The sequence below is a fragment of the Quercus suber genome, unplaced genomic scaffold, assembly GCF_002906115.3.
Source record: "Quercus suber isolate HL8 unplaced genomic scaffold, Cork oak 2.0 scaffold_201, whole genome shotgun sequence".
In the NCBI taxonomy this organism is placed as follows: Eukaryota; Viridiplantae; Streptophyta; class Magnoliopsida; order Fagales; family Fagaceae; genus Quercus; species Quercus suber.
The window spans coordinates 377,769-388,483 of record NW_027069659.1 but is presented as its reverse complement, the minus strand read 5'-3'; the positions used below and the strand labels follow the sequence as shown (position 1 = coordinate 388,483).

Sequence of the window (10,715 nt, the reverse complement as noted above, 5' to 3'; positions counted from 1 at the left end):
TTGGGATGAAATTAGAATTTGGGTCAAAACCAAGTCTGTCATTATCCTTTAAAACAACTGTAGAAGTGTTGAACTTAAATGGTTCATTGTGTTTAGAATAGTCAACGTCTGGGTAGAGACTATCAAGGCCATCAATAAGAGAAATTGGACTTCTGACAAAATGTGAGCAAGTTAGTGTGAAATAGGTGTGGGGTCTAGTGTTAACTGTGTTAATTGTCCAGCAAAATAACAAAAGGACATTATGGTATAAATTTATATATCTATATATATAATAATAGGTGGAGTAGAAAAACTCAAATTGCAATTCCAATTAGAATTCTAATTTTGTGCTATTTGTCTTTGCCACCTGTCTTCAATTATTCCATAATTTGTGAGCTATGTGGGGACCGCATAATAATATTAATCTAGGGGTCATTATTTAACTCATAAATTTCACATGGATTTACTTGACAGAATCCATAATTTTTAGTTTAAAGACTCTCTCTCTTCTTTCTCGGCTCTTTGCCTCTTCCCTTTCTTATTTGCACGACTTTTCCTTTCTCAAATTCTTCATGTCCCTGTTCAGTTGCCTCTATCCCTAAAAAATCAAAGAGCCACAACAATTAAATGAAAGAAAGAGGTCTTTGTTCTTGGAACAAGACCCACACTTCCATTGGAGCCATTCTCTTCCCCGGCAACAGTATTAACCCAGACCTAAAGCGATGAGTCCGTCCAAAAAGGTTGCTCTTTCTCTAACTCTTCGACTGTATCCATTTTAGTACGAAGAAATGGAGTATTATGGTTTCTTAACCTTCAATGCATCAGACATTTATGAATCGTTTTAACTTTATTTAGTTTAACTGATCTGTTAATGTTGATAATTGCTTTAGTTTGAGTGTTGTTGGTTTTGAAATTCAATTTGGATTACAAGAGTCTATTAATTTGTTTCCACCTAATTATTTCTTTATATAATTTCTTAGCCCACCAAGGAGCTTAAATATAATTGCAATATTGTGATTTTTGTTTTTTCTAAAGGTGGTACAATGAAGATTGAGGAAGCAAAGAGCACATACTCCTAAGGAAATGTAAGTAAATTCTTTTTCCTTTCTTTCAGTGAAATTTTTGTTTTTGAATAATTTTAATATTATTTTTTCTATGATTATTGTTGCATGTTTGTTTTCTGTTTGATAACAAGATAGCATCTTTTTTTTTTTTTTAATATCTTTTTTGGCTTGAGAACAAGTTAATATCTTTATTTGATATCTAATTGCGTGGTCTTTTTTTTTCTCCATTCTTTAAGGTTTGTATGTGAAACGGTTTCTGGGCTTGTGATGGTTTGTGAAATTGAAGGGTTTTTATTTTATTTTGTCCCGCAACAAAATATATATAGTGGTACTTTATGTTGGTGCTTTTGCTCCTAAGATTGACCTTTTGATATAATCAAAAGGCACTCTTTAGGAAGTTTGCTCTTCTCCTAATAATTTTTCTGTTGTGTAACAGATTCTTGCTAAGAAAATGGTCCTATTATATTCCTTTCATACTTGGGATGTCTGTTGTGTTACTAATATGGTAATGTTGTTGTTAAGAAGTTGGCTCAATTTGCAATTCATCTGAATTAAACTTCTCCTAAAGGAAAGTAAGTGTTGTCTTCAAGTTTCCAATTGCAAGTCACATCAAAGTCCTTTTTTTTCTTTTTCTTTTTTTAAGGTTTCGTTTGCAAATGGGAATTGGGGTTTCTTTTGGTGTTGGGATAATTTTAGAATTAAGAGATTTTAAAGATTGGTTCATTTAGGAAATTTAAAGGACTTCCTTTTTTTTTTTTTTTTTTTTGTTCATCCAGGATAATTTTCACAATTAGTTCCATCACAGAGAGCATTGACTGTCTTAATTAAATTCAAGATTATATTAAGCTTTGCTTTTTCAAAAATATTTATAGATATCGATTGGAGTTGGGTGGAGAAGACAATACCATGGTGGAGGGTTCTTAGAAGCAAAAAAGACAATCCCTAGAGAGTCCTCAAATTCTACAATGGTAATACTCTGTATTATTCCATAATCATTATTTTCGCTTCTCTCTCATTTGTCTCTTTATTTTTGTGTAATTTTCTTTGTTTTTTGTTGTTGTTGTTGTTGTTTTTTCACTTCATGTAAAATTTGGAGTTACTTAGTAATGAAGGCAAGTGTAAATGTGAAAGAACTGTAAGCATTGATATAAATGACAAAGTAAATAATGTTTACCAGCAGAATTTTGATCAGCGTCCCTAACAAGTTTGCCTTTTCCAGTTTTTCTATAGAAAATACTGTTAGAACTTTAATAGCATTCTAAGATAGTATTAGTTATGTTTATACAAAATTAGAGTTCTAATTTGACCTCTTTTTCTGGTTCGATTGTTGTATTGATTAAATTTTGTTTTTGTTTGGCAGAATTTTGGTAGGTTTGTGCTTTTTTTGGTCAGCCCCTAAAATTTGAATTGATTTATGCTTTTATGCAGATCTATGTTTTGTTGAATCATTCTCAAAAAAAAAAATATATATAATATATATAATATAAATAAAAAATAAACCTTTGATTACTGAGAGTACAGTTATTTATAATTTTTTTAAGTAAAATTATTGGATTTTTTTTATGTTAATGGAAGATCCGTGATGTGAATATCTTGAATTTTGTTGCATATGTTTTCTGGGTTTTGCTTTTCTTCTTTATTCTTGCTAGATTTGATATTAGTGAACTTAATTGAAATCAGAGTCTTTGTCTGTTTTCCTTTTGTACTTGTTCTCAAGGCCAAACACAGATTTATCTAATGTGGTATTTAATGAAGCTGAATTGTCTTATTAGGCTCTGTCTCAATTTCAAGATTGAAAGTATTGGGTTTTTTTTTTTTTTTTTTTTTTTTTGCACCAATTTATTTGTTTAGATTCCAAACAGGGAATAATACATGTAATGTTCAGTGCAGAGTTAATATGATTTTTGTGCTATGAAGATTTTTTTTGTTATTTTAATAGGCACCTAAGAAGGAAAAGGCTCCTCCTCCGTCCTCGAAGCCAACCAAATCTAGTAGAGGAAAGCAGAAGAAGAAGGTTTGATAATGTTTTTGGATTCAGAATTTGATTTTTTTCAATTTTAAACTTTGTATGGTGGTTCAAATTATAGATTGTGGGAATAGGTAATGTGGATTTGGCTTTGAATACTAATATTATTTGGTGATATATACAGAAATGGAGCAAGGGAAAGCAAAAAGAGAAAGTGAACAACATGGTTTTGTTTGATTAGGGAACCTATGACAAGCTCCTTGTGGAAGCTCCAAAGTACAAGCTTATCACACCTTCCATCTTTTCCAACAGATTGAGGGTATAGTCTGAACTTGACTCTTTCTGTATCAGTTTCTTCATATTTTATGTGGTTACACCCTTAATGTTATGCGAATGAGAAATGCTTGTGTAGTTGGTCTTGAAGAGAAGTTAGTTGGATTACAATAATTATCATTTTCATTTTCCAATTGCAAGTTATTACTTAGAGGATAAAAATCATTGCTTCTCAAGAATACCCACACTTTTACTGATTGAGCTATTAGGACATGTTTGATGGGAAACCAACGTGGGTATACTATATAGAGAACCCATATCACTTCCAAGTGTCTACTTGCTCTGAAGAACCTTTGTGTAATTAATCTTGATTCTTGCTGTCGAAATTAGAAACTGTTATCAACTTCCTTTTAATGACTATTTTTGCCTTTTTTCTGTAGTCTCTCTTTACACTATTCCCCTATTTTTACTATCCCTTATTGAGTACTTATATACGAAATAGGACATAGAATTATTTTAGTGTTATTAAACTTCAATTTCGTTTTATTAGACATTCAGATTTCTTGCTGTTTACTTCAAATAAACTCACCATGTTTTGTGTTTTCAATGATATTTTTATTCTCATGTGCTATTGTAGATTTATCACTGCTTTGTTTAGGATATTTGTGTCACATTTGGTTTGTTTTTGTTTAGAGTATTTGGGTTAATTGGTTTTGGGTATTTGCCAATGATGTTTTTAAAATAGAGAAAAAGAAACACAATCATGCCTTTCTTTTCCTTTTTCTTAAGAGATGAATGGTGACAGTCTTAAGTTTAGAAGACACTATATTTTTTTCCACAGTGTTACCAATTGAGATAACCTTAATAGAAGCTTAAATTAGAGATATGCACATGTTTTGATCCTAGCCCCTTTGAGATGTACATATATATTCTTGATTACCTTCTTGATTTGTAGCTGATATTTGGTGTACTTTACTTTCTGTTGCATTCATCTCTTAAGTTGTATTGTAACTATTGTAATTTGATATTGTGGTTAACATAGTTCTATGGTGCATAGGCTTATATTAAAAAATGATAAATTATATTGTTTCACAATGTTAAAACACCGTTTTGCTTTATAGTATTATGATAATCAATTTAGGATATTTTAATTGAAGTTTCACTTCAAAATCCCTTTGAATATGCTTATGATGACTCCCTTTGTACTTCTACTGATGGTAACATTGATTTTCGGATGGTATATAGGATTCTAGCAAGAAAGGCATAAGATATAGCCAGAGATTTGAGTTTTGCATTTGCTAGAGACTTAGCTTTGAGTTTGTTGGCAAGAAAAAGGGAAGGGGTAGCCATGGTTCATGGAGTTTTGGATGGTTCACTGACTACATTGTTTAGTTCCAAAGCCAAAGGAGTTGATGGATTTAGCAATTTTTGGAGAAAATTAATATGTACTAATTGTATTCGATTGATGACAATATAGACTTCATTATTATTCCTATTTCTTTTTCATCATGCGGTTTAGTGGCTAGATGAAAGTACAAATTAAAAAAAAAAAAATCATGAATCTAAATATTTATAAGGATTGAAAAAGTTAACTTAGGGAAAACAGTTTGTTTCCCATTGCTTTAAGTTTTACATTTAGTTTGCTTTAAAAAGGTTCAATAGCATCACTTAAATAATAAAATGCAATATATATTTTTATTGTTTTATCTAATTCTATCCTCCTTGTGAAAAACCCAAAAAGACAAAAAAGAAATTGACCAATAGTATTACTATAATTAACCATTCTGCACGGGTTACATACTAGTTAATATATATGCGTGGTTATCATTACAAGCCCAAAAACTCTTACAATCTTACGAAAATGCCAAAAGCCATATTCATGTATCTAATAACTTCGGCTTTTGTTCTAGAATACGTACAGTGGCAACCTAGGATTCAAGGACTAATGCAAAAATGTAAACCATATTCTAGGAAAAATATCTCTTTGAAACAAATCTACTTATCATTAATGTTTCCAAAAATAAAATTCTAACCCTTTAATTCTTTGTTTCTAACAAATGAAAAATCATACCTGAAACAATTGGTTGGCTCTTCAATTTTATTTAATCTAAACTTTAAGGGAAAAAACACAGTTCCTAGCCTCCTTAGTGATAAATCCCTTTCTATGAAAAACCCTAATATATCTCTTCCTCTACCTTATATTTAACACATCAGAGATGTGGGCTTAGTGGGGTAGTGGGTTACAATTACTAACAAAAAGTACTTATAGCCCATCAATTATGTGTGTGTGTGTGTGTGTATATGTATTATATATATATATATATAGGAGGAAAATCAGAACCAGATGGAGAAATAGATCCAGTTTCTTCGTCGTCTTCATTGGCAGGTTTGCCAAATGGAGAGGAAGATTCTGGTTTGGTAGAATAGTAAACAGAGCTGATCTGGGATTTATCACTTGAAACACCTTTTAATTTTAAATCAGAAGGTTTTTCAAAATTCTTTTGCAAAAAATCATTGAGATCTTGGTCTCTTTTTGAAACAGTTTCAGACCCAGCAAAGGAATGTCTTCCTTCGTTGATCCTCAAGGGTGGTTGAACATGTTGAAAACTTATTTTAATAAGATCATGATTATTTTGATAAGCAATACCAACCATGGACATATGTCCCATTTTGTTAATAATTTCTTGTTCAGAAAAACCATCAATATTCCATTCATAAATTTTATCAGCAGAAACAGAGATATATATATATATATATAATAACCTCCAATAAAGATATGCGGGGTATTACATGTTATTTATCACATGTCATCCTATGATCAATACATGTCACTTCTCACACGTCATCTTAGGATAGATTATACATGTCATTCTAGAATAGATTACATGTCATTCCCTTACATGTCATCTTAGCTTAGATTTCTCACATCATTCTGACAAGCCATCTTAGGATAGATTATACGTGTTGTAGGGGTAAAGGCCCAAATTCGGTATTGGGCCTTGGGCCTTGGCCAAGAATACAGGTGATCTAAGGACGATTAAATAGTAGTAAGTGGTTTAAGCTCATAGTTTCATGAGCATGATATTAATGGGAAGGTGGTCCGAGGAGGAATACCTTATCGAATAAGCTAAACACGAATCTAATGTAGATCCTAATGATCAAGGCAACTTTCTCGGAAGCTCCAGTGGCAGGGGCGTACTTCTCAAGTGTACTAGAAAGTAGAAGCTAGGAGATGCCTAAGAAAAAGCTATTGCCACCGCACTGAATGCTCTGCAGCTAACTTTTTGGCTGCCTTTATGTGGAGAAGGCCCCTGAACAGTGCTGCCTTGGCTATCATAACTCATAGAAAGCCAAAGAGGGTGTCTGATGGGACAAGCACTCAAGTAGTGGCTTGGATGATCCCTGAAGGAAGGGGGATATATAATGTAAGAGACCCCTGAAGGAAAGGGGATCGAAAAATTAAGAGAGAAACACTGTAGCAATCTAGAACCAGACTTGTAATCAAACTTCAAAAGCAATACATAAGAATCAGCCTCCTCGGACTCCGCCGAGGACGTTTTTCCTTAGTGAAAGTTCTTTATTTTCCTTTCTTAGTCATCAAGATCTATTTACTTGTTTCTTAACTCATTAAAGCCCAGTTTTCCAACCCATTCTCTACAAATTTTTTGTTTTGGGTTTTTTGGGCCTAAGTCCATATACCCTTTGGGCTAAGAGTTCAAATAGGGTCCTTACATGTATCATTTTTACATGTTATTCTAGGATAGATTACATGTCATTCTAGGATAAGTTTGATCATTATTTCATTACACATGTACATACATATCATTATTTTTTAAAGCTAAATGCCAAATATTTTAAGTTGTATTCAAATGGTGATGTTTAATATTAAATTATAAACTAGGTACTGTCCTTTTGAGTAGGCGTTGTGAGGTGCCTAACATTTTTCCCACACGTAACCGAGCTTCCGGATCCATGTCTTCTGGTTCAAGACATTTCGTTATTTTATATTTTAGCTTAAGAGCCCTAAGGGGTTTTCTTAGTTAATTTAGGAAATAAAATTGATTAGTCTTAGGTGACCAATCACACCTTAGAATTCCAATGGTTGGTGGCGACTCCTCAAAATAAATATAATTAAGGATGTTCGCTCGCACACACCCCCACCATAGTGTTTGTACGCATATCATACATTTTATGCATCAAACACGCATTGCCGTAAAACACCCTCAACAATTGGAGAATAATGTCGAACCATAGCCAAAATCAGGGTACGACAATATTCACCATCCAAAGTTTGTTGTCTTCGTCTAGAATAATTGGCACAACATCTTGCCAATTGAACATCATTGCATTCATTGTCTTTTAATGCAAGTATAATATCTCCATCGTTGTTGGCAACATTCTATGTCATTGGTATGAGTTGTAGGTGTATTTTCCGAACTCATTTCTACATAAAAATAAATTAAATTTATAGTGTTTATTACACATACATACACATTTAGTGCAATAAACCTTTCCTAGTCACAGATAGGGTGTATTAAAACCTAAAAAAATTGAAATAATATTGAATAGTTAGAATTATCGAATGGTTGTATTATGCCAAGTTACGAATATTATGCATAATACAACTGTTCGATAGTTGTATTGTTTGGAATTACTTACTATTTCTTAAAATATACATAACAAAATTTCACAATAATTTTTTAAGCCTAGTCAAAGAATTGAACACCCATTTCTTATATAAACATTTTTTTTCTTTTTTTTTTTAGTTGTGATGACCTAAAACCTTCACATATTATGAGAATGTTATGAAATTTTATTGCACGCATAAATAAACCATGACATTTAAAAAATGTGTGTGTGTGTGTGTATTCACTTGTAGCTCAATTGATCCCTAACAATTGGTAGTATTAATTCTTTTTATAAAAAAGACTCTCATGTTATCAGTTTTTTTTTTCTTTTCTTTTCTTTTCTTTTAATGGGAGTTATCTACTTATTTTATATTCTAAAAGGTAGCCACTTTGTACAAATCCAAAACAAAAGAAAAAATTATATATATATACACACACACAATTTTTTTTTTTTTTTTTGTTATAGGAAAGGTTCTTACACATATATATAGCCTCTAAGCACATGCCTTACGCGTGCTCAAAGGATTTTATATTTTTTTGGGTAAAAGTTAATAATTTGTATCTATTATAATTTGAAATATATTTTTTTTATTTTTCAAAAAAATAAAAATGATAAAATTTAGAGATAAACAATAATTTTTTTTTTTTGAACGTGTGTTTAAAAGTGGTGTAGTGATATAGAGAAAAGTTTTGTTAGGAAAAATAAGATGAACGTGAGGGGAAAAAATGTTAAATTTTAGGAGTTCTCTTAGTTTTTTATTTTTTTAAATTGGGAGTGTTTTATTAGAGAAATACTATATTCACAACATTTTTCATAACAAATCATATGTGGCATGCTGTTATTGGTTGTTATGGGTGGGTAAAAAAGTAATTCAAGTTGTGGATTCAAATCAGAACTAATAACAAACTACCACCTAAGATTTGTTGTGAAAATATTGTGGATGTAGTATCTCTTGTTTTATTATGATAAAAAGGAATTAAAAAGGCTAAATTTTAGGAAATAAAAATATGAATGTGAAGAAAAAAAAAAAACCTAAATTTTTAGGAGTTTTCTTTTTGAATTCAAAATGAAATATGTTATTTGTTTGACATTTATAACCCTATTTTTGAGAAAAGTTTCCCTTCATTAATGAGGGTATTTTTAAACCACATAAAAGTCCAATTTAAATAGGAGAATCCTCTTATAGATAGTATAGAATATTTATATATATATAATTGAATTTTTTATCAATATATATATATATATGTATATAATATAATTGAATTAGATTTTTTTGTTAAAGGAAAGACTATTATTTTTATTTTTATTTTTTATCTATGGGAGTTATCAAGTTATTTTTAATCCTAAAATTTAGCTAATTGCTACACATAAATAAATAAATAAAATAATTTAAAAATAACTTAAATTCAGGAATTAGCAACCACCTTTAAAACCAATAAACTGTACATAACATTTTTTATGGATAGTAAATTAGTAATTATTTTCGAATTGCCTTTAAAATATATTGAAATAAAAATGGACGTGTATTGTAGTGTTAAGTGAAACCCCAAACAATTGGTACGGATAACTACTCACATTGGAGCTAAGGTGGTCCTAACTTGGGAAAAAAATCAATTTTTATATATAAATTCTAAAAAAATTATAATTTTTTAATCCTTAAAAAAAAATTTGTGACCACCCTAAATTTTTTTAAGTCCATCATAATTAAAATTTTGGATAAAGTTTGGCAACAAACTTTGTTGTAGACTAAACCTACAACATCACTCAATACTTTTTTATTGGATGTGAATTTTGACAAATCTACCATTGAAATTACAATTTTTTTTCTTATATCTTACATGTTTGCAAAACTTCAAGAATATAAAAAATCAATAGGTATTTCATCAATCAAATATTTAAATTTCTATTTTTTGTTGTCTAAAATTATAAATAAAAAATAAGTTTAGAGATAAAATAGTAAATAACATCCAATTGACATGAAGTTTGACATGTGATTTAATAACATAAAGAACATGCAATTCAATAGTTAGATTTTCAAAATATGTAGCCATGTTAATTTGTTTAGTGAGAGTTTTAAGTTTAAAACAACTAAATTTGTATTCAAATTTTGTCGTTAAATTTTGATCCTTTTAACAATATATTAAGCCCTTACAAATAAAAAGAAAACTCCAAGAAAATTTTTATTTAACTAAAATTTTGAAACATATGTGCTTGATAGATTATATAAGATTATCATGTAATGATCTCAAAATAAGAAAATATGTACAATGAAATTGTAAGACTTTATGTATTTACATGATTTTTTTAATCAATATATGAAGTTATTTTTTTTATTAGATTTGGTATAATTTAAGTTTCTTAATGACCACCTTGAAAAAAATTCATAACTCGTCACTGGATAACCATAGGGATCACAATCAGTTATTATTATTATTATTTTGTTTCGGGAAAGACTCACATTTTTTTTTTTTTATCTTTGGTTTTTAGGAAAGGCTCGTTACAAAAGTTTTGGTTCCAAAAAATGCAAAAAAAAAAACTGAAATATATATATGTGTGTGTGTGTGTGTGTGTGGGTTTGGAGGGGGGGGGGTGTTAAAGGAAATGGTCCACATACTATATACATCCATAAAAAAGTTAAAAAGAGCTTAAATTTAGGATTTATCAACTACATTTAAAACAAGGAATTGTATCTAACATTTTTGAAGGGTAGCAAATTATAATTATCTTTGAACTGCATTTTAAAAAAATAAAATAAAAATGGATGTGGGTGAGATCAGACGTTAGGTGAAACCAAAAACAGATGA

General features: G+C 30.0%; 1 long non-coding RNA gene and 1 other non-coding gene across 2 annotated transcripts; both read left to right on the top strand.

The window, feature by feature from the left end:
- The first annotated feature begins 498 nt into the window (after window positions 1-498).
- Window positions 499-1,636, top strand: LOC136069980 (uncharacterized). The gene is made up of 3 exons (XR_010631186.1): window positions 499-719; window positions 1,015-1,064; window positions 1,480-1,636. It is a non-coding gene; the product is annotated as an uncharacterized LOC136069980 (long non-coding RNA).
- A 356-nt stretch (window positions 1,637-1,992) lies between these two features.
- Window positions 1,993-3,293, top strand: LOC112027105 (uncharacterized). Its single transcript, XR_010631185.1, has 3 exons — window positions 1,993-2,011; window positions 2,983-3,057; window positions 3,194-3,293. It is a non-coding gene; the product is annotated as an uncharacterized LOC112027105 (transcript).
- Window positions 3,294-10,715: the final 7,422 nt, after the last annotated feature.